Raw genomic sequence first — 27,979 nt, 5'->3', positions numbered from 1 at the left:
TTCTGTAGCATATTGATAGCAGATGCGCGGGGTAGTGAGAGAGAGGCCCTTTGCAAAAGATTCGCAAGAAGGAAAGAGCTTCTATAATCAGACAGAGCAAGTCCCGGGCATTTCCACGCCTGGGTCCTGGCAGAGGTCCCGCCTACAGACTGCAAGCCTTTGGACAAATCAATTAACCTTCATGAGCTTTACAAGCATGTGGCCTATAAAAGGATGGTGATACCTTTAATGACTGTCTTGCATGGCCATTATGAGGGTCCAGTGAAAAAAAACATAGCGCATATAAAAATGGTACCCATGGAAGGCGTTCTTAGAAAGTAGAGCTTTGTTATAGACCTTAACACAAAGCCATGGACATTGTCAGGGTGGATTGGAAAAGGAGATCCCTGAGTTGGGCTTGAAAATTTGTACAAATTCCACAGACAGATGAGAAAAGGACAATCGCTGCAGAGAGAGACTAACTTGTGTACAGAACCGTGGAGGCATATAGCAACACGGTGTGTCTGGCAAATAGTAATTGACTTGCTTGAGTGGGAGTACGAGATGTGGCTTGGGGATGAGCAGAAGACAAGCAGAGAGAGAGAGACAAGGCCTAGGGATGCTTCTGATATTTTCCCAAAGAATGAAACATCAGTGTACTTATATTGAAATGAAAACAAGAATATTGCTGAAGTATAAGTGAGAAAGTGTTTTGTGCAAATCCTCTGCAGGCTCCAGGGCACCAGTCCAAACATCAGTTATTGCTTTTGCTACCAGTGTTGTCAAGTTACAGCAAGCCGGGCCTTGCCATCCTTAAAAGACTGCATGCGCATCATTTCAAATGGTCACGGGAGATGCTAAAAGGAAAAAAAAAAAAAAAGCATCTAAGGGGAGGAGGGAAACCGTCTCAATCCAAATGGAGGATGATTTATTACCGTGAGTAATCAATAGTAGTAGGTCCACATCAATTTTATATCTAATTTAAAAATTTGAGGTCTCAATGTGCTCATTAAAGAATATAATGGATTTACATATTTTAATTATGTTTTATGGATTGTGAACATAATGTAATTAAGAGACTTTTCAGGAGGCATGATGAATGAACAGGGTCGCCCAGCATATGGCAGGAGACGCCACGCCGAGTGAAGTCGGGTGAGAAGACTCCAGCCCACGGCTGAAGGCCCAGGTCAGAGCATCGGGACGATATTCACAGTGATGGGAGCCTCACGATGCTGCCTCTCCGGCCTCTCTCATGTCTGCCCCTCCTCACCCTCTCCTGTGCTGCTGCCTGAGTTTACAAATCCATTAGCTCTTTTATTTTTAAATATGGTTAAAAAAAAAAAAACCCACATAACATAGAACCCACCATCTCAACCATTTTAAAATTTACAGTTGGTAGTGTTAAGTATATTCACATTGTTGCACAGCAGGTCTGAATTTTTTTCATCTTGCAAAACTGAAACCCTATACCCATTAAACAACAAACCCTCATTCACCCCTCCCCCCAGCCCCTGGCACCCACCACGTGACCCTCTGTGTCTATGAACTGACCACTCTAGGTGCCTCACCTAAGTGAAATTATTCAGTATTTGTCTTTTTTTGGCGTGACTGGTTTATTTCACTCAGCATCATGTCCTCAAGCTTCACCCATGCTGTAGCATGCGACAGGATTTCCTTCCCTTTTAAGGCTGAATAATATTCGTTGTACGTATATGCCACATTTTCTTTATCCATTCATCCTTTTTTTTTTTTTTTGGCCACGCCCCACGGAGGCCTGCGGGATCTTAGTTCCCCGAACAGAGATCAAACACGTGTCCCCTGCATTGGAAGAGTGGAGTCTTAACCACTGGACCGCCAGGGAAGTCGCTCTCCATTCATCCTTTGATGGACATTTGATAGCCCTGTTTTCTCTGCACGGTTATTATGACTCTCAGTTTGCGCCCAGCCTCAGTCTCAGGATTCCTTAGACTCACATCAGCCCACAGTGGGCCTTTTCTTGGATACCCAGGCCACTCCCCTGTTTAAAATCTGTTGATCCCTGGACAGTTGTCACTCCTTAGTGTGACTTATGCTGCTCTCACCATCTGGCCCCTTTGCCTTGCAGTTCTGGCCCCCATTCAGCCATGCAGTCCGCCCATCCAGGCTAGGCCACCTCTACCGGACGTTCACCATTTTCAACCACATTTGCACTTTCACACATCCGATGTCTGTGCCTGGAATGTCCGAGTCCACTACTTGTGAGGCCCTTCTGGATCCACCATCCTCTAGGCCATCTCCTAATCAAACAAAGAAGAGTCTAGGACGGGTTGGTCAACCACGGCCAGTGGGCCAATCTGGCCCTCTACTGTTTTTATAAAGTTTTATTGGGACACAACCATGCCTGTTGTTTATGTATTGTCTGTGGCTGCTTTGCCACTACAATTCAAAGCTCTTTAAAGAAAACATTTGCCGACCCCTGCTCCAGGCCATCTCTTACATTGAAATCCATCTTTGCTACTTCCTAGCTATGATTTTGGGTAAGTCAACATTTCTGAAAGGGGATAATGATGATAATAATTTATAGCTTTGATTATTATTATTATTGTTACCACTTTCCAGCTTTATTGTGAAGACTGAGCTAATACCTATAAAGCCCTTGGCACACAGTTGCCAGCATGGCTGTTACGGCAACGAGATCGTCTATTTTAGCTTATAAAACAGACACAACACGATCCCAAGCAGTGGCTACAGCTCAGACTTCTCTTGCCTCGAAGGCAGCGAGGCATGTAAAAAATTAGGGTCCAAATTCTAGATCACACCTATTTTTTTTTTTTTTCAGATTTCTTTTTTTTTTTGAAATTTCATGTAATGTCTGAAACATTTATATTAACATATTTCCATACCTATTTCCATACAAATACAAATATAAGATTTTTAGAAATTTCATGTAATGTCTGAAACATTTATATTAACATATTTCCATACAAATAACCCAATGAAAGTTTAGTATTAGTTGTTTTGTTTGTTTGTTTTTTTATACTGCAGGTTCTTATTAGGCATCAATTTTATACACATCAGTGTATACATGTCAATCCCAATCGCCCAATTCAGCACACCACCATCCCCACCCCACCGCAGTTTTCCCCCCTTGGTGTCCATATGTCCATTCTCTACATCTGTGTCTCAACTTCTGCCCTGCAAACCGGCTCATCTGTACCATTTTTCTAGGTTCCACATACATGCATTAATATACGATATTTGTTTTTCTCTTTCTGACTTACTTCACTCGATCACACCTATTTTTAATGTGAACTTGGAAACTCTGATTTTCTCATCTGCCAAATGAGGAAAATAATACCCGGCCTTCAGGTTTATCGTGGGGATTCAAAGCAGCAAGGATTTAAATTGTGATTTATGGATGAAAAGCCTACTGCACACGGCAGCAGAAAGCAGGTACTCAGAAGAGGGCAGTTTCTTTCTTCTTCTTCCAGTCGGCCTTCTAATCGCTTGCTTTGTTCAATTATCTTTACAACACCCTTCTGCCCATGGAATGAATTGTGAACGGGCTCTTGGGCTGATGCCGCCAGCAGTGCTCCCTCCACTTCTCCGTGTGCTTGTGTGTCTCACTGTTCCTTCTCCCGGGGAATCATCTAGAAACTGTCATTTATATCGACCTGCAATCTCACCCCTTTCCCTTCCTCCCAATTACTATTGGCCTCTAGGGGGAGCTCAAGACTTCATCATTCTTGCTGGCCTGGGTCAAAGGCAGAGTACAGAGTCGGAGTCAACTAACAGATACTCAGTAATTATTTGCTGAATGAAGGGAGAGATGCATGGGAGGATGGATATCAGAGAAGAGGGTAAAGCTTGGCTTCTGAAGGCTTTTTCTCAGTTAAAATTTTACATTTTGGGGATTCTCTCTTCTTTGCTTCATGTTTGGCCCTGAGGGCCGTAATTTGAAAGTGTTCCTCAACTTGGATGGAAGCAAATCCACCCTTTATCCTTCCCCCCATCCCTCATTAGAAAGATAGGCACCAACGAAAGTGGGAACCAAAGGCAAAGAACAGCCTGGTGGGCGTGGGTGCTCAGGCCAGCTATTCCAGAACCAGTGCAGAAGCATTCCCAGCCCGGAAACATTTCTCTTCATTTTCTTCACCTCAGATCATCCTCAGCATGGGAGGTCTTGAGACCCAGAATTGGAATCTTACAGGAAAGAGACCAAGTTAGCCACTGAGCCTCGGATCCTTGTTCAATTTGGGCAAAAACACCCTGTAACACAGAAACTGTCAGATCCAATTTATCTGACGGCTACGCTGGTGTTTGAGAACATAAGTTCCAAGTAGAAATAAAGTGTTTATAGCCTAAAATTGCCTCTGTCTCCTGAGGATGACTTAAGTCATGGTTCATGGTTGGTCAAGGACTTTGAGTTCTGATTCTTAGCTCGGTCATATTTTTTGTTCTGTCTCCCTATCTTGGAAGCAAACAAAAGGATGGGAGCAGAAGCAAGAAGAACTACAATCCTGCAGCCTGTGGAACAAAATCCACATTCACAGAAAGACAGACAAGATGAAAAGGCAGAGGGCTACATACCAGATGAAGGAACAAGATAAAACCCCAGAAAAACAATTAAGTGAAGTGGAGATAGGCAACCTTCCAGAAAAATAATTCAGAATAATGATAGTGAAGATGATCCAGGACCTCAGAAAAAGAATGGAGGCAAAGATCGAGAAGATGCAAGAGATGTTTAACAAAGATCTAGAAGAATTAAAGAACAAATAAACAGAGATGAACAATACAATAACTGAAATGAAAAATACACTAGAAGGAAATCAATAGCAGAATAACGGAGGCAGAAGAACGGATAAAGTGACCTGGAAAACAGAATGGTGGAATTCACTGCAGCGGAACAAAATAAAGAAAAAAGAAAGAAAAGAAATGAAGACAGCCTAAGAGACCTCTGGGACAACATTAAATGCAACAACATTCGCCTTATAGGGGTCCCAGAAGAAGAAAAGAGAGAGAAAGGACCTGAGAAAATATTTGAAGAGATTATAGACAAAGACTTCCCTAACATGGGAAAGGAAATAGCCACCCAAGTCCAGGAAGCACAGAGAGTCCCATAAAGGATAAACCGAAGGAGAAACACGCCGAGACACATAGTAATCAAATTGGCAAAAATTAAAGACAAAGAAAAATTATTGAAAGCAGCAAGGGAAAAACGACAAATAACATACAAGGGAACTCCCATAAATAACATACAAGGGAACTCCTTTCCCAGCAAGGGAAAAACGACAAATAACATACAAGGGAACTCCCATAAGGTTAACAGCTGACTTCTCAGCAGAAACTCTACAAACCAGAAGAGAGTGGCATGATATACTTAAAGTGATGAAAGGGAAAAACCTACAACCAAGATTACTCTACCCAGCAAGGATCTCATTCAGATTCGATGGAGAGATCAAAAGCTTTACAGACAAGCAAAAGCTAAGAGAATTCAGCACCACCAAACCAGCTCTACAACAAATGCTAAAGGAACTTCTCCAAGTGGGCAACACAATAGAAAAAAAGGACCTACAAAAACAAACCCAAAACAATTAATAAAATGGTAATAGGAACATACATATCGATAATTACCTTAAACGTGAATGGATTAAATGCTCCAACCAAAAGATACAGTCTTGCTGAATGGATACAAAAACAAGACCCATATATACGCTGTCTACAAGAGACCCACTTCACACCTAGGGACACGTATAGACTGAAAGTGAGGGGATGGAAAAACATATGCCATGCAAACGGAAATCAAAAGAAAGTTGGAGTAGCAATTCTCATATCAGACAAAGTAGACTTTAAAATAAAGACTATTACAAGAGACAAAGAAGGACACTACATAATGATCAAGGGATCAATCCAAGAAGAAGATATAACAATTGTAAATATTTATGCACCCAACATAAGAGCACCTCAGTACATAAGGCAAATGCTAACAGCCATAAAAGGGGAAATCAACAGTGACACAATAATAGTAGGGGACTTTAACACCCCACTTTCACCAAGGGACAGATCATCCAAAATAAAAATAAATAAGGAAACACTACAAGCTTTAAATGATACATTAAACAAGATGGACTTAATTGATATTTAAAGGACATTCCATCCAAAAACAACAGAATACACTTTCTTCTCAAGTGCTCATGGAACATCCTCCAGGATAGATCATATCTTGGGTCACAAATCAAGCCTTGGTAAATTTAGGAAAATTGAAATCATATCAAGTATCTTTTCTGACCACAACGCTATGAGACTAGATATCAATTACAGGAAAAAGTCTGTAAAAAATACAAACACATGGAGGCTAAACAGTACACTACTAAATAACCAAGAGATCACTGAAGAAATCAAAGAGGAAATCAAGAAATTCCTAGAAACAAGTGACAATAAAACACAATGACCTGAAACCTATGGGATGCAACAAAAGCAGTTCTAAGAGAGAAGTTTATAGCTATGTAAGCCTACCTCAAGAAACAAGAAAAATCTCAAATAAACAATCTAACGTTACAGCTAAGGGAACTAGAGAAAGACAAACAAACAAAACCCAAAGTTAGCAGCAGGAAAGAAATCATAAAGATCAGAGCAGAAATAAATGAAATAGAAACAAAGAAAACGGTAGCAAAGATCAATAAAACTAAAAGCTGTTTCTTTGAGAAGATAAACAAAATTGATAAACCATTAGCCAGACTCATCAAGAAAAAGAGGGAGAGGACTCAAATCAATAAAATTAGAAATGAAAAAGGAGAAGTTACAACAGACACCGCAGAAATACAAAGCATCCTAAGAGAATACTACAAGCAACCCTATGCCAATAAAATGGAAACCTGGAAGAAATGGACAAATTCTTAGAACGGTGTAACCTTCCAAGACTGAACCAGGAAGAAATAGAAAATATGAACAGACCAATCACAAGTAATTAAATAGAAACTGTGGTTAAAAATCTTCCAACAAACAAAAGTCCAGGACCAGATGACTTCACAGGTGAATTCTATCAAACATTTAGAGAAGAGCTAACACCCATCCTTCTCAAACTCTTCCAAAAAATTGCAGAGGAAGGAAAACTCCCAAACTCATTCTATGAGGCCACCATCACCCTGATACCAAAACCAGACAAAGATACTACAAAAAAAGAAAATTACAGACCAATATCACTGATGAATATAGATGCAAAAATCCTCAACAAAATACTAGCAAACAGAATCCAACAACACATTAAAAGGATCATACACCATGATCAAGTGGGATTTATCCCAGGGATGCAAGGATTCTTCAATATATGCAAATCAATCAATGTGATACACCATATTAACAAATTGAAGAATAAAAACCATATGATCATCTCAATAGATGCAGAAAAAGCTTTTGACAAAATTCAACACCCATTTATGATAAAAACTCTCCAGAAAGTGGGAATAAAGGGAACCTACCTCAACATAATAAAGGCCATATACGACAAACCCACAGCAAACATCATTCTCAATGGTGAAAAACTGAAAGCATTTCCTCTAATATCAGGAACAAGACAAGGATGTCCACTCTCACCACTATTATCCAACATAGTTTTGGAAGTCCTAGCCATGGCAATCAGAGAAGAAAAAGAACTAATAGGAATCCAAATCGGAAAAGAAGTAAAGCTGTTACTGTTTGCAGATGACATGATACTATACATAGCGAATCCTAAAGACGCTACCAGAAAACTACTAGAGCTAATCAATGAATTTGGTAAAGTAGCAGGATACAAAATTAATGCACAGAAATCTCTTGCATTCCTATACACTAATGATGATAGATCTGATAGAGAAATTAAGTAAACACTCCCATTTACCATTGCAACAAAAAGAATAAAATACCTAGGAATAAACCTACCTAAGGAGACAAAAGACCTGTATGCAGAAAACTATAAGACACTGATGAAAGAAATTAAAGATGATATCAACAGATGGAGAGATATACCATGTTCTTGGATTGGAAGAATCAATATTGTGAAAATGACTATACTACCCAAAGCAATCTACAGATTCAATGCAATTCTTATCAAATTACCAATGGCATTTTTTACAGAACTATACCACAAAGCTACAGTAATCAAGACAGTATGGTACTGGCACAAAAACAGAAATATAGATCAGTGGAACAAGATAGAAAGCCCAGAGATAAACCCACACACCTATGGTCAACTAATCTATGACAAAGGAGGCAAGGATATACAATGGAGAAAAGACAGTCTCTTCTATAAGTGGTGCTGGGAAAACTGGACAGCTACATATAAAAGAATGAAATTAGAACACTCCCTAACACCATACACAAAAATAAACTCAAAATGGATTTGAGACCTAAATGTAAGACTGGACACTATAAAACTCTTAGAGGAAAACATAGGAAGAACACTCTTTGACATAAATCACAGCAAGATCTTTTTTATCCACCTCCTAGAGTAATGGAAATAAAAACAAAAATAAACAAATGGGACCTAATGAAACTTCAAAACTTTTGCACAGCAAAGGAAACCATAAACAAGATGAAAAGACGGCCCTAAGAATGGGAGAAAATATTTGCAAACGAATCATCAAACAAAGGATTAATCTCCAAAATATATAAATAGCTCATGCAGCTCAATATTAAAAAAACAAACAACCCAATCCAAAACTGGGCAGAAGACCTAAATAAACATTTCTCCAAAGAAGACATACATATGGCCAAGAAGCACATGAAAAGCTGCTCAACATCACTAATTATTAGAGAAATGCAAATCAAAACTACAATGAGGTATCACCTCACACCAGTTAGAATGGGCATCATCAGAAAATCTACAAACAACAAATGCTGGAGAGGGTGTGGAGAAAAGGGAACCCTCTTGCACTGTTGGTGGGAATGTAAAATGATACAGCCACTGTGGAGAACAGTATGGGCGTTCCTTAAAAAACTAAAAACAGAATTACCATATGACCTAGCAATCCCACTATTGGGCATATACCCAGAGAAAACCATAATTCAAAAAGACACATGCGGGCTTCTCTGGTGGCGCAGTGGTTGAGAATCTGCCTGCCAATGCAGGGGATACGGGTTCAAGCCCTGGTCTGGGAAGATCCCACGTGCCGCGGATCGGCTGGGCCCGTGAGCCACAATTGCTGAGCCTGCGCGCCTGGAGCCTGTGCTCCGCAATGAGAGAGGCCGCGATAGTGAGAGGCCCGCGCACCGCAATGAAGAGTGGCCCCCGCTTGCCACAACTGGAGAAAGCCCTCACACAGAAACGAAGACCCAACACAGCCATAAATAAATAAATAAAAACAAATACTTAAAAAAAAGACACATGCACCCCAATGTTCATTGCAGGACTATTTACAATACCCAGGTCATGGAAGCAACCTAAATGCCCATCGACAGACGAATGGATAAAGAAGATGTGGTACATATATACAATGGAATATTAGTCAGCCATAAAAAGGAACGAAATTGGGTCATTTGTAGAGACGTGGATGCATCTAGAGACTGTCATACAGAGTGAAGTAAGTCAGAAAGAGAAAAACAAATATCATATATTAACGCATATATGTGGAACCTAGAAAATGGTACAGATGAACCCGTTTGCAGGGCAGAAATTGAGACACAGAAACAGAGAAAAAAATGTATGGACACCAAGGGGGGAAAGCGGCGGGGGGGTGGGGGTGGTGGTGTGATGAATTGGGAGATTAGGATTGACATGTATACACTGATGTGTATAAAATGGATGACTAATAAGAACCTGCTGTATAAAGAAATAAATAAAATAAAATTGAAAATAAAGAAAGAAATTAATTAATTAAAACAAAAACCAAAAAACAAAAGGATGGTTCCATGGAGGAAGGATTAGTTTATTGTCACCAGTCCCGAGGGCATCAGGGAAACAGGTAAAGTCAGAACTGAGTTTGGAGTGTGAAGGAGGGAGTATGCAAAGTGGAAGCTATGGGAGGATTATCCCACCACGTGGGAATGGCCTGAACACAGGTGGAGAGTTGTGATAAAATCTAGGACATGCTGTATTGATGTTAAAGATGATTGACTCTTGGGGTCTAAAGACGTCATGGGAGATAAAGCTAGAATGGGATGGGTTTCACATCATGGTGAGACTGGTATTCACCCTTTCTACAAGTATTTTTTGAGCATCTATCACATATTATGTTCTAGGGGCCGTGAGTAACTGAATAAGCAGGCTCATTCTTTGCCTCCAAGGAGTGTGAATTCTACCACACGATCTAGAGGTGACTGCATCCATCCAAGGGAGCGATTAGAGAAGATGTCAAGCCAGATGGTTACGTGATCAGAACTGTGGTTCAGAAATGTTGCTGCTAGTGGTGTGGAGAATGGACTGCAGGAGGGTAGAGATTCAGACTTGGGAGTTGTGAGGGAATTGCAGGGTGAAGAAGGAGGAGCTGTAAAGGGAGATGTAAGAAGTAGCACTAAGAGAGGGGGGAGCAGGGCTGAGAGTCTGTGGTGGGGAAATGGACGTAAGAAAGCTTCAAGGAAGGTGTGGCTGGAGGTAACAGATTCCATGGAGAGATCTGATCCAGAGGCAGGTGGAAAGGACACTGATGGTTGAGATGGTGATGGCGTCAGCGTTCTTGATGGGGTGAAGACCCTATTGACACAGACTGAGGAATCGATGGGGAAATGAGGACATCAGGGACACTGGAGAGCTGTATGTTCAAGCAGCTGGGTGTGGAAGGGAAGGAGCTTTAGGTTAGTGGCTGGAGGGGCAGAGAGGAGTAAAGGTAGAATTTTTCAAATGGAAAGTGACTTGCCTTCCTGGTGAAGCTTTTACACTGTCACCAAGTGGGAATGTTAACCAAAACATTTGTTTTCTTGGGTAGGTATGCTCCAGTGCTGGTAACAACAGGTGGAGGAAGGTTCTCAGGGGGCATCTTGCACTCCTGTCTGTCTAAAGTGTTACGATATATGGCAAGAATATCTGTGAGCATTGAAATACCTGGGATGTTGGGTACTCTCTCTGAAAAAAAATGTTTGTTATGCAAAAGAATGGCCTTTAATGGAAATCAGGGCAGATGGAAACCCTGCTTCTTGACTTTTGTGGTCATCTAAGTCTCTGCCTCGTACTATGTGACAATGGGCCAGCTACTTACGCTGAATCTCAATGTCCTTATTTAGAAAACAGCAACAATATGTCATCACAGAGCTATTTTGGAGACTCACATTCTGCACCATTAATTTTCTTGGAACCCAGCATAGTTATACACTCAGTAAACATTAGCCCTCTCTTCCCCACACCCTCCTGGCATTTGATTGCCATGCGTTTGATGACTTTGGCCTGAACCAACTCCCTTAACAAATGTTTCCACCTTAGATTAAAATTAATTCAAAGACAGGGACCAGGAACACGTCCTGTAATGGACTAAGAAAATGGCATTAATTTTGTAAATTAATAAATATGCAAATGGAAGATTTGTATGAAATCGGCTATATAAGCAGGAAGTAGATTGTGTTGTAAGTTATGCATTGCCATATGGAGCAGATACCCTTGACTTAGCATGCAAGGCAGGGAATGCTGGAGCAGACCCTGCTGTAATGGCTTCTGAGAATGAGTGGTGTGCTGGTCCAACAGCGGCCCTGGGTTCTGAGCCACGCAGCTGGCTCGGGGGGCAGGGGAGGCAGTGGAAGCCCCACGGTGAGTAGGCTGCTACCTGGGCCCTGCTGAGAATGATCTGGGCACAACCATCCTGCCGCCACCAAGAGGATGGGCAACCTTGAGCTCGTGTGGGACAGCCGCGGGTGCACCTAGCACTCTGCCCGGGGCTACAGGTTGGGAGGACTCTCCTGGGCTTCCAGAGCCTTGGCTGGTGGCACCACAATCCCAACTCCCAGGCAGGTGTGACTGGCCTGGGGAAACGTGCGTTGCTACTGGATTGATCCATCAATCACTAAGAAACAAATAGTCTGGGAACCGTCCAAGTGTTCCACGTCGTGCTAAGTAGATGCTGGAGGGCAGTGCTTCCCTGTGATGACGAGTCAGCAGAATCACCCAGGGAACTTTTTAAAAAATAGATTCCTGGGCTCCTACTTCGGAAATTCTGAGGCAGCAAGTCTGGGCTGGGACCTAGAAGTCGCTTTTCAAATTCCCAGGTAATTCTGATGATCAGTTAGGTTGGGAGGATGCTGCCTGCAGAGGAAGTTTCTTATTGGTCCCGGCCTTTAAGTGTCTTAAACTTAGTTGAGAAGGAAAGGTTAGGCTTCCAGACCCAGTCCTGGCTGGTGTTCTTCTTTGCCTATGAGCTTAAGAGAGGGGCAGACAACACGCCTGAAGGAGACATTTCTAATAGCTAGGGAGATCAGGGAAGGCTTTTGGGGGCTGTAAGACACAGCTGGCTCTGAGAAACAAGGAGAAGAGAAGGCAGAGAGGCATTTGAAGATGGAGAAGCCCCCTGCCACGGGAGACAGGATTCAGGAGTTATCCTCTGGTGTAGGAACAAGCAGCTGAGAGCTGGACCATGGCTGGTGTGGAACGCCAGTTGAAGATGAGTTTATTGCCTTTGGGGGTTATTTTAGTTGTTTTTCCTATGGGTATGCTAAATAGTAGTACCTCTCCAGACCTGTGTGCCCATGGCCTGGTGTTTATAAAGCTGTGTGAAGATGCTCAAGTGATAATCCACATCGTTCAGAACAAGACAGCACACAACCCAGGATAATTTGGAAAAGAACTCATTTATCTTGTACGATGGTGATACACTGGACGGAGCTACGGTTGCACCACGCTGCTTGTCTCTCTCTCCTCAGCCTTCTTCTCAAAGAAAATAATCTCTCCAGAAACGAACACCGCATTGTTAATCAACTATACTCCAATATAAAATAAAAAGTTAAAAATCAATCCATCCATCAATCTCTCCCACTCATCCTCTCCCTCACCTCTTCCTGTCCCTAATTCCTCCTTTTTTCAGGATGAGAATCAAAGGCTGGTCTGACAAGGATGAGGAAGCAATGAGACTGCCCCAGCCGGTATCCTCTTTAAAGCTCAAGGGAGACTGGGAGCTTTGTCATGGTGAGCCTGACCCATCAATTAAAATGATCACCAGGGCTTCCCTGGTGGCGCAGTGGTTGAGAATCTGCCTGCCAATGCAGGGGACACGGGTTCGAGCCCTGGTCTGGGAAGATCCCACATGCCGCGGAGCAACTGGGCCCGTGAGCCACAACTACTGAGCCTGCGCGTCTGGAGCCTGTGCTCCGCAACAAGAGAGGCCGCGACAGTGAGAGGCCTGCGCACCGCGATGAAGAGTGGCCCCCGCTTGCCACAACTGGAGAAAGCCCTCACACAGAAACGAAGACCCAACACAGCCATAAATAAATAAATTTTTTTAAAAAAATAGAAAGATGCTTTAAAAAAAAAAAAAAAAAAGATCACCAGAGCTGCACGTTTAACCCTGGACGGGCTCTAGACATCGCCGTGCGGCCATGGTTCTCAGTAAGAGCTGGTCAGTTCCCGTGAGGAAGTTTCAGAAATGCACATCCTCCGCTTCTCCCTGGATCTGCTAAATCTGAAGCTCCAGTCTAGGACCTGGCACTCTGCATTCTTGGCCCTCTCAACTGGGGTTATAATGTGGCTTACCCTTCCCACTTCTGCAGTAGTCCCGTAAGGGGTGGTCTGGCCCAGTCTTACACTCTCTGCACGATGGAAAACTGCCCCACTTATGACACCGCGTGGAAAGCAACGCCTCAGCCACCGCGCTCTTAACCGTCGTTACGAACCGGCCTGACATCGTGAAAGCGTGGGCTTCGCTGTCATGGCGATGTCCTCGGAAATCCGGCTTGCTTTGCATTCAAAGCTGTGTGACCTCGGACGTAAGCCTCGGTTTCTTCATCTGTAAAATGGAAACGATAAGAAAACTGATCTCGCAGGGCACCTGCGAGGGTGAAAGGAAGCAACGCGTTCAAAGGCAAAAGGGGCCGGAGGAAGTAATTCCACGTTAGCAAGCGTCGCCTTGAGCCGAATCGGCCTCCCTAGGACTTGCGCTGAATCCAGATGCTGGGTCTGTCCTCTGAGCCAACCCTCTTCCACTTAGCACATCCCCTCTGGAGCCTGGGACCCTGCCCCCGTGGATCCGCGAGAGCCAGCTGTGTTTGCCATCCCCGGAGGTATCTCATTTTACAGCTGGGCAAACCACAGCAGGCAAAGTTCACGTCTTTGCAAAGTCACGCAGTCACAGAAATGTCTGGGCAGCAGGTGGCAAAATGGTGTTGTTATCAGAACCACATAGATAATCATGCCTCGTCGCTAATCATTCTCCATCTAGTTCGTAGTTTATCATTTACAAGGGGCTTCCACATCGATCACCTCATTCAGCCCTCCCTCCCAACGCCCCTGTGCGGGGTGACTTCCTGCGGAAACGCTAGTGCCTCACACTTGGGTAGCACATTGCCCTTTTCAAAGCACTTCCATACCCGTTATCTCACTGGCTCTTCCTCACCGCCCTCAGGAGAGAGAAAGGGCAGGAATTATCATAGGAAGAAGCCAAGGAAGAGAGAGGGCACGGGCTGGCACAGATCCCACAGAGCATTGACACATCCGGGCCTCAGACTGAGAGCACGGCCCCTTCACACCTGACCTGCCTCCCTGCCCCCACATGTGTTTCCTCTCACACCTCTCCTGAACACGTGACATGTTTTCCCGCCTTCTGGGATGTTAGGCTAAAACTAGCAAACAGTACATGAAACGTGTGCAGCCAGGACCACTGCTTTCACTGAGCTGAGTCATTATGTCCTTCGGTCAAGGTCAAGGTCTAGGCACCACCATCACACCTGTGTGCACCTGCTGAGCGTCCCGAAGCCCCGGCCCATGCACGTGGGGCCTCCGGGGCAGGCAGGATGGTGGCGGTGGCACGGGTCCAGGTCCAGGCTGAGCATTCCTCTGTCAAGCAGAGGTTGAGAGACTCGGCCACATCTGTGGGCTCCCTTCCTTCTGCCTTCTGCCCACCGGCAGACACTGAGGTTGCAGCTGGCCGTCCTAAGCCTGTCAGTCCACTTAAGGGCTCCTGCTCAGGCCTTGCCTGGCCTGCAATTACCAGAGGGAAAGAAGAGACACAAAAGCCACCCAGCCTCATATGCCATCTGCGTCACAGAGGGGATGCTCAGGCTGGGGTCACAGCCAGCCACGTTGGGCGTGGTCTGTAGGGTCAAGGGGTGGGATGGGGGATGGGAGACAAGGCCACAGGTGGAACTGCTGTATGGGGGGGCGGTGGGGGGGCACCCTACCCCTGGTGGGAGGAGCAGGGGGAGGGAGCTTTGGAGACAGAATCCCAGCACGGGTGGGAGACCACAGGGAGTCACGTGCCAGACAGAGGCCGAGTGTGCCCATGGTTATTACTTCCAGGAGGGGGAAGAGGAAGAGGAAAGGAACCAGGTGCTGCCCCTGGCTCAGTGCTCTCTCTCCCATCCCTATTTCGGGCTCCTGTCGTTCTGTCTTTGTGGGTACCATTCTCTCCTCCTTGTATGATTACGGGTTTGGTTGTGTCTTTGTAAAGTTTACACCCTGAATGCTGTGTGTGAGGTGATGGGTTGGGATGGTGGGTTCATGAAGCGGGAATGACTCTAGGAAAGGGAAGGTCAGATTGGAGCCAAGGTCTGGGAGGGAACTGTAGCCCCGTGGGTCTCAGGGAAGCAATGGGGAACATTCGGGAGCAGGCATGAGGAAGGCCCAGTAAACCTGTAATTTACATTCATGACTTTGCAAAGTCTACAAGCTGAGTTTGACTTTTCACTTTTTTTCTTTCTCTCAACAAACTTCCTCACCTTGAATAGATTGTTCTTTCCAAGATGCACCCCTTAAGGGCTAAAGTCCTGGGTGATTATTTTAAAAAGCTGGCCGATTGGCTTCCTGAGTTTGGAAGTGCTCTGGAAACTTCATTCTCAGGCAACATGGCAGAAAGGAAAAGATTTGGATTTAGTAGAGCCGGATTCAAGTCTTGGTCCTACTTTTTTAAAATTAATAGACTAATTTTAGGGCAGTTTTAGTTTCACAGCAAAATTGGGCAGAAAGTACAGAAGTTTCCCTGTACCCTCTGTCCGCACACATGTGCAGCTTCCCTCACGACATCCCACACCACAGTGGCACATTTGTTGTAATTGATGAACCTACGTTGATGTATTATCATGTTTACATTAGGATTCACTCTTGGTGTTGTACATTCTATGGGTTTGGACAAATGTACAGTGACATGTATCAGTCATTATAGTATCATACAGAATAGTTTCACTGCCCTAAAAATCCTGTGTTCCACCCCTGCAACCACTGATCTTCTTACTGTCTCCATAGTTTTGCTTTTTCCAGGATGTCATCTAGTTAGATTGGCCTGACTTTTTATGATTAGGTTGAACCATGTGAAATCGACATTGTGTATAGGTTGGTATCGGCAATTTTGTATGGTTTAACGTGATAGCTGTGGGATGCTGGATGAGTCACTCAGCATCTCTGGTGCTCTCCTGCTTGTGTCCATCCATGGTCTTACTGTGGACTCAAGCTTCTTCCACCATCCCTGCATCCCTAATCAGTTCCCAAGTCTTGTAGTGTCTACCTCTGAAATCTCTACAATTGAATTCGTTTTCTCTACCTTCCTGGTATTGCCTCAATCCAGACCCTCATCCTATTATGCCTGGGCTCTCATAACAGCCCCTGAGTTATTTCCATGACCTGGTCCTCCTATCATAAGCAGAGGTAATGTATAGAATCTAGGTGTAGATCTGGATAGATCCCCGACTGCCTTAGTTACTGTTCGATGACTTCCACTGCTGTGCCACCACCTATGAGACACGGCCTGGATGCCATGGGGGAGCCTTTCTGATCTGGACCCTCCTTACACCTCCAGCTCTGCTCCCCGACTTCCCCTCTGTAGACCCGGGCACTCAGGCCTTGCACTGCACCCTCCTTCCCCACGGCTCAGTGCCTCTGTGCACATCCTGCTTTCCCTGGCTTAATGCTCTGTTCTCTCCCTAAACCTAGAAGAATCCTATTCCTCACACAAGAGCCAGCTCCCCCCTCTTTGCCCTCAGCTTCCAGGTCGCTCAGCACTTTCTAGTGTCTGTTTACGTGACTTTGAGCCAGAGGTGGGGACTCTGCCTTGTTCACCTTCGCATCCCCAGCGCTGGCATCCAGTAAAGGCTGGTGGAACGGACGAACAAGTCAATAGGTGAATCCGTGTGGCATGTGGACCTCTGAGGAGAAAGGCCAGGAACTATTTCTTCCCAAAGCAGAATTACAATACTTTGAAATTCCTTGTCTTCTCTTCTTAAAGCCCCAAACTGTGAAGTTTCAGACAAAAGTCTTGAGGTTTTATTTCAGGCAGGATTCTGAATGACAGCAACAAAACTCTTTCAAGGACAAAGGGGTGTCATTTTAGATAAATTCTGGTCGGTGATCTGACTGCCTTGGGTCCCAGTGTGTCATTGCTCCCAGGGGAGGACGTGCATGCTTGTGTGTGTGTGTGTATTGCGGGGGAGCGGCTGGCAGACAAGCAACCAAAGCTTCCTACAGGGCTCTTAAGAAGAAGCACTGTGTTTATACCACGATCCGTTTTCTATACAAAGAGTTTAGTGCCTCCATCAAGCCATTGCATATTCCAGTCAATCAAACCCAAAGCTGGCTGGAACGGAGACAAGAAACGCTACATCAGATGGTTTGAATCTTCTGGTGACCGTGAAGGTTTTGAGTGTCCTACCCATGACTCACTAACTATAATTCTATTCTTCCAAAATATTGGGGGGGCTATCTCTATCGACCTTCATGCCTACATCCTATCTCCTCTTGTTATTGAAACATTAAGGACTATGGGTCACCAAATAGAACAAAAAGCCTCTGTACTTTTCCTTGGAGGCGACAACTGTAGGCAAGTGTTCTGAATTAACTGCCCCCTTCTCAGCCCAGCATCCCCAGGAGTGGTTGGAGACAACACCCCTTTCTTGGGGTTCAGAGCTCCTCCAAGTTCTCTTGGGGTTGTAGCTGTTCTGCTCTTGCCGGCTGGACTGATCTGGGCCTGGGTGGGCTCTGGTCAGGAATGTTTGCCAGACAATGTTGAGTAGATGGATTATAGGATGAAGATGGAGTCCAGAACCTTCCGGCTCACCAGGCTGTTCTCAGTGCGCCAAGCACAGATGATGGGGGCAGCTACCAGCCCCACATCCAGAAGATGTAGACCTCGGGATGTAATTCCAACTTGTCATTAACCCAGGGGACATGGAGGTTGTTACTTTAATAGGCCACACTGTTTTCAGATCTTTGTAGGCTGTGCACAAACTTATTTTTGGAGGCTCCATCCTACAATATATAAAAATGTACCCATATCCCACAATAAACACACACATGCACATATGCATGTCATTAAAGACTGAGTGGGTTGCAGTTGATTAGTTTGCCATTTTAAGTTTTGTAAACATTTAATTAGGCACATTAATGTTTGCCTTTCTAGTTTTCTTCTCACATTCTGGAACCAAAGTATCTTTTTCAGGTATAGCTGCAGGACTCTTTTGTCTCCTGCCAAAGTATTTTTTTTAATAATTTAAGATTTCTTTGACCAGCCAGCATTTGAACCCAGGCAACCTAACCTGGCACGTGAGCACACTTTTTTTTTTTTTTTTGGCGGCTCCGCGCGGCTTGCAGGGTCTTAGTTCCCCAACCAGGGATTGAACCTGGGGCCCCTTGCAGTGGAAGTGCGGAGTCCTAACCACCGGACCACCAGGGAATTTCCCTGCCAAAGTATTTTAATGAAATATTTCCCAACACAAGCATCTATGTGTGAGTCTTACCCTAGACTCAGCCCTGCGGAACTGCTCCCACTTTGATCAGCTGTGCTCTGGGCCTGCGGCACAGATGCCTTCTGAGGTCTCCCCCAAGCACAACTCCAGAGAAGGCATTCACCTCTTTCCTGTTAGATTCCCTGATTTTGGATCCCAGACCTTCCTTTTTCATAATATACTCCCTCATTTTGGCAAATCATGTCACATAGCAAATTCTAGAGAAAGGTACTTGGAAGCCTGGAAAGTAATTTCCCACTTTTTATTCTTAGGAGGGTCTTCTGCTCTCAACAATCCCCTTTACGAGCAAACACACACACACACACACACACACACACACAGACACACACAGACACACACACAGACACACACACACACACACACACACACACACACACACCCTCACTCTCTCCTTTCCATCACACAAAAGTTTTGTTTTATAAAATTATAGTTTTGATCTTGGATTCTATTTACATTTTCGTTAAAACAATCTAATCTGCCTCAAGGCAACGTAGATGACTTTGATTGACTACTGTAAGGCATATGCAACTAAGGGTAGAAAAGAAAGGCACAAAAATGAGTGTTGGGAACTGAATTATGTCCTCCCCCCAAAATCAGATATTGAAGCCCTAACCCAAATGCAATGTGACTATTTGGAGATAGGGCCTTTAAAGGGGGGTAATTAGGGTTAAATGAAGTCATAAGGGTGGAGCCCTCATCCACCAGGACTGGTGTCCTGATAAAAAGAATAAGAGATACCAGAGCTCACTCGCTGTGTGCATGCACAGAGGAAAGGCCAGGTGAGGACAGAGTGAGAAGACGGTAGTCTGCAAGCCAAGGGGAGAGGCCCCCAGAGAAACCAAACCTGCTGGCACCTTGATCTTGGCCTTCCAGCCTCTGGAACTGTGAGCAAATAAATGTCTATTGTTTAAACCACCCTGTCTATGGTATTTGGTTATGGCAGCCCTAGCAGCCTAACACAATGAGTATTTTAAGGTTTTATCTTACTCTGTTGGTCATATGTGCTTAATAAATCTTTTCTAATCTGATCCTGGGAGAAGTTCATTGAAATAATAACAATTTTTAAAGGGACCAAATAAGAGACCGATTTGAAAGGACGGTCAGGCCTTGCTGACTCAGCTGAGGCTGGCCAGCAGAACAGCTCGGAAGCAGCGTCCTCTGAACCCCGGCCTCCCATGTTGAGGCCACCTGGGGCTTTTCAACCTGTAGATCTCACCTGTGTGCCTGGCGTACCAAGCAAGAGTAAGCGTTCTTTGCACTGGCGGGTTTGCCTTTTGCCTTCTGCTGTGACGGAGTGATGTCGGAGCTTCCCCAGCTGTTTAATTCCCACGTGTCACTGGTTTGTCATTTGAAAGTTAAATCACAGACCTGGATGGCGGCCAGGTGTTGGGACTCCCCCCGCACCCTGCCCCGCTTCTAACTTCCGATTTATACTTATTTATTTACTGATAAGCTGAAGTGGTCCCTGCTGCATTTCCCAAATAATCCAGCAAATCCTTGAGATTTATTTTAACGATTGATTAGAAAAGTCAATGTTGTACACAAAGGATTAAAAAAAGAAATATTTGGAATCTACTTAAGTATCTGTTATCTCAAAGGCAGTCTTGACTCCTCTAAATTGATACGGCCACAGGCAGAAAGGGGTGGAAAACTCCTATATATATATATATATTGCATTGTCTATACAATGGGAAGGACGCTGGGCTGGTCCCCCAAAGACATTGATCCTAACCTGAATCTATCCACTGATGGATGCTATGACCTCTATCAAGTTATTTAACCTCACCAAACCCCAGTTTGCTTATTTTTTTAATTGTGGTAAAAAGCACATAACAGAAAACTTACCGTCTTAACCATTAAAAAAAACTTTTGTAACCATTCTTTAAGTGTATAGTACAGAAGTGTTAATTACACGTGCCTCGTTGTGTAACAGCTCTCTAGAACTTCGCTATCTTACAAAACTGAAACTATACCCACTGAACAACTCTCTATTCCCCTCCTCCACTGCCCCTGGCCACCACCATTCTTCTTTCAGTTTCTAAGAATTTGGCGATTTCTTTTTCATTATTAACAATACCCATCTACAAAAAAGGGAAACATCATTCTAATTTTTCCCACCTCCCATCCTTGTTGTGGGGCTATGTTGAGACCCTAAGTCACTCTTCAAAGGCCAGGAATTATTTCAAACCAGAGCCAACTTCCTTGAGGTGGGTGAAGATAATCTTGATGTAAACTGACAGTTGGCTTAAAAAGTCTAAGAGTGTGGTTATTTTGGGGATGTCCAGAATTCTGATTGCATATGTACCCTAACGATTTTCAGGAGAACTGGAAAAACTCATTGAAAGGGTATATTGGGGGGAAATCTTTTCGCTTAAATACAGATACATGAATGCTGAGTACAAAGTTATTAACTGGCTTAGCTCCTCATCTTAGAGTTTCTTAATTCAGTCCTTAGTACGTTGTACTTGAATCTTTCTCATCTCTTACCTCGGTCAGCTGATTCCCAAGACTGATGCCTTCCCAGATGCAAGAAGAAAATCTACATCTTGGATTGCCAGGTCTTTTTATAGTTCATTCTTTAAATCCTTCCATTTTGTGTTTTGTAATAGATACAACATATTAGTACTTGGGTACAAGTAAATAATTTATACATAAATAAATCCATATGTATTGGAGTGCGTGTTTCTTCCCCCCTCTTTTTTTTTTCTTTTGCTTTTTAATTAATGACAGGCAGGAACAGAAAGTTTCAAAGGCCAGTAAACTACTTCCAGTATCAGTCTGGGTTCTCCAGAGAAATAGAATCAATAGGAAATATACACACACACACACACACACACACACACACAGATATTTATTTTCTATTATATTTTAAGAAATTGGCTCATGCAATTGTGGGAGGTGGCAAGTTGAAAATCTGTAGGGCAGGCTGACAACTCGGGCAGTATTTCTGTGTTAACAACCTTGAAACAGAATTTCTTCTTCTCCGGGAAACCTCTGTTTCACTCTTAAGATCTTCAACTGATTGGATGAGGTCCACCCACCATATCGAGGGTAATCTCCTTCACTTTAAGTCAACCAATTATAGTTGTTAATCACATCAACAAGATACTGTCACAACTCCTAGATTAGTGTTTGATTATAAAATTGGGTACTGTACAGCCTAGCCAAGTTGACGCATAAAACTCACCATCGTACTGTCCTATTGCCAAGTTTCCTAACTGATGATCTGGCTTCAGTCTGTCCCTGCCCCAAGCCCCCTCCGTGCCATTTGCAGACTCAGCTCACTAAAGGATGTTTCTGGGCAGGTGTCTCTGCTGGACATCCGTCACCACTGATGAAGACCAAGTCCTTGGATTGGCATTAGCTGCCCGTTAGAGCCCAAGTGCCTCTCACCCACACCCCAAGCTCTTTGTCAACATAAACATCCTATTCATGTTCAGTCCCGCTCCCTACTGATCCTCATCCCACCCAACCCCACACCCGGGCTTTTCTGACAGGGGGCCCCCTGGAGCATGCCTCGGGGCACGTCTCCCTCCCGCTTCCAGCTCTGCCTGTCAAAATCCCCCCCTCTTCAATCAACCTGTCCAGTATCCAACTCATTATCTTACTCAAAATATGCTTCTTTTTCTGTATTTCTGGGCCTCTTTTAACGTATTCCTTCCCCTTGCAGGAGCTAGGAATCTCAAATAAAAATTTAATAGATGGCAGCCGGGGAAAAGATATTTCCAATGCCTACAACAGTCAAGGGAATAATTTCTAGAATATACAAAGAAATCCTTCAAACCAACCCAGAAGGACAAGGAAAACCAATAGAAAAATGGGCTGGAGATATCCCAAGGCAATACCCAGAAGGGGAAGCCCAGGTAGGCAATGAGTAGATGAATAAAGGCTCAAACTCAGTGGTAGTCAAAGAGACAGAAATTAGAACAACGTTGAGACACCACTTTGTAATGGACCAGATGGCAAAAATGAGAAGGGTAGGTAACCCCAATTGTTAGATAGGATGTGAGTGATTTCAGGTCTTTCCATGTCTTCATCCATCACTCTATTGATTTGGGAGTCACTACGTTCCTTAGCTGAGGTTTGTCTCTGAGCCCCATATCTGCAAATCCAACCCATTTTCAGTCCTCTCTCCTTCAAAGTTCCATTGGTTTACCCAAGACCACATGTCCAAGACGGAACTTGCACTGTGCTTCTCTAAACCTGATTCTTCTCCTGTTTCTTCTCCCAAAGGGCCACCTGCCATCCACTAGTTTGCCTAAATCATTCCTAACTTCCCCTCTCTGTCACCCCTTTCCCCATCTGTCACAAAATCCTCTATATTTTACCATTCGTGTATTTGACATCTGTCTCCCATGTTCCATCCTTTCCAAATGCTACCCTAGCTTAAGCTATTGTCACTCCTGCCCTGAATTACTCAAATTGTTGCTCGATGGTTCTCCTTCCCTACAATCTTGCTAATTTAATAAGGAGTGCTTTCTATTTGACAACCACTTGGACACAAGGGTGGATAAGATCCACTCCATGACCTCAAGGAACTTGCTCTTCTCTGGTGGGAGGGAAAGACAGATATGCAGAGAGAGAAAAAGTGTAGTTACTATGGCAGCAGGGAGGAAGAGTACCCGATACGACAGCCCATCCTTCGCAAGCCAGGCACGTGATCTTCTTAAAATTCAGGTCTGATCCTATGCCCCTGGCTTAAAACTCTCCAAAGGCTCCCTGCTGCTTTTAGGATGATATCCTTGATATGGTATAAACTCATGCATGGCTGTCTTGGCCTGCCTTTATAGTTCCTGTATGAATTCTCTGGCTGTATAAAATGACTCATATCCCACACACATAAACCATCCTCTCTTTTGCCACTTGATGGACCGACCTATAGCACCCACTATAAGTTGAGTGGTATTTGGGGTTGGTGAAAAGTTGTTACAGTTCTGATGAAGTTGCGTATTAACGATTTGCAGTTTCCCCTGTCACTCCGCTGCTCAAGGATGTACAGTGATAAACCAACAGACATGACGCTCATTAAATGCCAGCAGTGTGCAATGCATCATGCTTGACATCGTGGGGGGAGTCAAAGATGAGTCAACAAGCCCAGCCACCTGCTTTCTCCCTACATCCCCAACTCCACAGCCACTGTCTCTTCCCTAAACAGCTCTCCAAGTCTGAATGCTGCTCCTTCCATGTCCAGCTCAAACACGTCGTGCTCCTTGAATGGTTTCCTGTTTTCCCCAGTGGAAAGTCAAAGTCTCCCCTTTGAGCTCCTTTTGCACCGTCTGCCTGCTTCTCCCGTGTGGCACTCATCATTCCTGCCTTATGCCATCTTTGCTTATGTACACCACAAATGCCTGTCGCCGCCCAGACTCTGATCTCCTTTAACACTGAGATGCTCTCTGATTGAGTTTTGTGTGATGTCTGGCACGGTCTGGGTACCCAACAAATGTGCTAAATTGGTGAGAAATAGTTCTTGTTTTCCAGGAGCTCACAATTCTCTATTGACTATGGAGTCGAGTGCAACGTTTCTGGCAAAAATGTCAAAGCCTTCTAGAATCAGACCCCACCTTACCTGATCACCTTCTGCTGCTTCACCAGCACAGACCCTCTGTGTCAGCCAGCCTGGTCCTTCATCACGCTTGAAATATGGCAGTTCATTTGTTTACTTCAACGGAGTTCATCAGGGTGAATACTGAAAATGTATGTTGAGAACCTACCACATGCCAGACCCAGCTCTAGATAAAATGATGAGAAAATTAGACATGGTTCCTGCCCTACTAGAATGTATAGAATGAGAAGGAAGCCAGGGTTAAGCAAATAATAATTACGAATTGTGAAAAGCAGTGTGAAAGAAGCAAACATCGCTATAAGGGAACATAATAGAGGTTGCCCAGGCTGCTCCCCTCCGTGGGACATTGACTGAGCCCTCTCTGCCCACCTGAATCCCCCACCTCTTTCATCTTGTTTATCCCCATGGCTCACTTCTGGGAAGTCTTCCCAGATCACTGCAGGCCCTGCCTGCACCCCTGGCATTTATCACACGCGTAACCAAACCAGCACCACCGACGCTTCCTGCCAGCAAAGCTGCAATGAGCCTTTACCCTGGTGCAGGACTGCAGAGTGATCCCATCATCCAGGTGCTTCCACGGTTTCAGAACCAGGCTCATGGGCAAACAGTGCGATTTCTGGGATCTTGTGCACACTAGCTAACCGTTAGAGAGAAAACTCCATGCAAGGCAGCCCAGCCAAGATGACTGCATAGCCCCCTACCCATCCCCCTAACTCGTCCTTACCTGACCTCAGCTTGACTCATCCCTGCCTGTGTAGAGTCACGAATGCTCTCTCTCTCCTCCCAGTCTCAGCCTCTTGCTGAAAAGTTATGTCCTGTTAACTTATACTTAACTCACTCGTAATGATTTGAGCTCTCCTTGCCGATGCTGGGACGTCTCCTTCAATTCCCAAAAGCCTAACAGACTCCCTCCACCTGGGGACAGACCTGTCAGTTGGGTCTCTTTTTCAAGGCAGTGGAAAGTTTTATATAATGACCGATAGGCTAGGCAACATGAATAAACAGTTGGGAGTCAGGGGTGAAGGGGTCAGGAGGGGATTAGTGTTTGGGATACTGTATCTCATATTTTATATGTATTATTTCTAATTCTTAAGCATTCCTGCAAGGTAATATGATTATGCCCATTTTCATAGATGAGGAAAATTAGGACACAATGTAGATTTCTCAAAAAACTAAAACTAGAACTACCATATGACCCAGCAATTCCACTCCTGGGTATATATCTGAAAAAAAAAACACTAATTTGAAAAGATACATGAACCCCAGTGTTCATAGCAGCATTATCTATAGTTGCTAAGACATGGAAGCAACCTAAGTGTCCATCAACAGATAAATGGATAAAGAAAATGTGGTGCACGCACACACACATACACACACACACACACACACACACACACAATGGAATACTGCTCAGCCATGAAAAAGAATGAAATTCTGCCATTTGCAACAACATGGGTGGATTTGGAGGATATTCTGCTAAGTGAAATAAGTCAGACAGAGATAAACAAACATTGTATGATATGACTTACATGTGGAATCCAAAAAACACAACAAACTAGTAAATATAACAAAAAAGAAGCAGACTCATAGATATAGAGAGCAAACTAGTGGTTACCAGTGGGGAGAGGGAAGTGGGGAGGGGCAATAGAGGGGTAGTGGATTAAGAGGTACAAACTATTAAGTATAAAATAAGCTGCAAGGGTATATTGTAGAACACAGGAAATATAGCCAATATTTGATAATAACTATGAATGGAGTATAACCTTTAAAAATTGTGAATCACTATATTGACACCTGTAACTTGTACCATATTGTATATCAGCTGTAACTCAATAAAATATTAGGACAGACAAGAAAAATAACTTGGCTAAGAGGCAAGGAGGACAGTCCTGTTTTTAGGCGAGTGATTTTAATACACTGTGAGACATGTTATAGTAGAAGTTTGCATAAAGTGATGGTTTTCTATTATAATTTGAGTTTGCATCGGAAACGCCTGGAGGGCTTGTTAAAACACAGGTTGATGGGCCCCACCCCAAGAGTGTCTGATTCAGTAGGCCTGGGGCAGAGCCTAACAATTTGCATTTCTAGTAAGTTCCCTGCTGATACTCATGCTGCTGGTCCGGGGACCACACTATAAAAAGCACTGTTGTAACCGGTGTGAGATGATTGTAGTTTTGATTTGCATTGCTCTAATGATTGATGATGTTGGGCATTCTTTCATGTGTTTGTTGGCAATCTGTATATCTTCTTTGGAGAAATGTCTATTTAGGTCTTCTGCCCATTTTTGGATTGGGTTGTTTGTTTTTTTGTTATTGAGCTGCATGAGCTGCTTGTAAATCTTGGATCACCTAGAGGGGTGGGATAGGGAGGGTGGGAGGGAGGGAGATGCAAGAGGGAAGAGATATGGGAACATATGTATATGTATAACTGATTCACTTTGTTATAAAGCAGAAACTAACACACCATTGTAAAGCAATTATACTCCAATAAAGATGTTAAAAAAAAAAAAAGCACTGTTGTAAAACATGGTGTGAGCCCAGAGGGGAGAGAAACTTCCAGTGCATTTGGGGCAGTGAAAGGAAGCCTTCCTAGGGAAAGTGGCATTTGGGTTGGGCATGGAAGGTTGTCTAGAAGGGGTCCAGCTCACTCACAGGTGCTGAAGGGAAAGACTGAACACATGCTGTGTGCAGACGTACAGATGCAAGTCAAGTTCAGGTGAGTGAGTAGCTCAGCCGGCAGGTACAATTGGGGGTGGCTCTGCAGAGCTCTCCCTGGCATGGCAGGGGCTGGCAGGGGACTTTGGGGCCAGATGGAAAGCCACACTAAAGAGTTTGGACTTCATCCCTTGGGTACCAAGCTTTTAATCAGAAGAGTAATGCAATTCTCTTTGCCTAATTGTATTCTAATTGTTCATTCATTAAAGATAAAAAGGTATTAATCACTAACTGTTCCAAGAAATGCTAGGGATATAAAAATCTCACAGTCTCTAAAAGTAATAACAACAACAAGTAGTGTCTTTCCAGCCCTTTACTACGGTGATAAGGGCCTCACAGGCATGACCTCCTTGACTTTGTGACAGAGGTCCCATTTTAGAGATGAGGAGACTGAGATTTACGGAGGCAAAGGCACACTTCTTGAAAGTAGTTGAGTAGGGATTTAGGTCTAAGTTAAAAGGATCGTTTTTGTGTTTTAAATCTTGTTTTCCATGATAACATCCTTGAGTTTAAAGGCTGTATCTCTACCATCCCTTTCACCCTAAACTTGTCCCATCTAATATAGAGCATCCCTGCTGGGCTCGGTAAAAGTGGCCAGAGCTCGCCGGGCAATTCCTTTCCTCCAGCAGGTGCCCTGACCTCTGCATAAAGACGCAGGCAGGCGAGCAGGAGCTGTAGCTTGTTATCGGAAGGATCTGTGGTCTTCCTAGTGCAGGAATGTCATCCCAAGGGGACAAGCGGGATCTATCACTGTCAAACCCAGAGGCCGTTTTTTATTCTTGCAAACTCAGGGCTTTTCAGATCTTTAAGGCTGATCAGAGATAGAGCACTACAATAGCCGACTTAAATCTCAGCAAGTGGGGAGGAGAGGCAGAGAGAGGTACCTCGCAGAAAATAAAGTACGCTG

The 27,979-nt window shown here is 44.1% G+C and overlaps 1 long non-coding RNA gene across 1 annotated transcript in view; it reads right to left on the bottom strand.

Annotated features, from left to right (window-relative positions):
* Positions 1–774: 774 nt before the first annotated feature.
* Positions 775–27,979, bottom strand: part of LOC309646282 — a 54,435-nt gene continuing 27,230 nt past the window's right edge. Inside the window, exons 2-3 of the long non-coding RNA XR_014255244.1 lie at positions 3,255–13,853; positions 775–2,777 (exon numbers count right to left, since the gene is read on the bottom strand). This is a non-coding gene — a long non-coding RNA (uncharacterized lncRNA). The remainder of the gene's footprint in view (positions 2,778–3,254; positions 13,854–27,979) is intronic.

Source organism: Balaenoptera physalus (genome assembly GCF_965194825.1).
Source record: "Balaenoptera physalus genome assembly, chromosome: 16".
NCBI classification, from domain to species: Eukaryota; Metazoa; Chordata; class Mammalia; order Artiodactyla; family Balaenopteridae; genus Balaenoptera; species Balaenoptera physalus.
The sequence above is the reverse complement of the archived record's forward strand: the minus strand, read 5'-3'. Positions and strand labels throughout refer to the sequence as shown.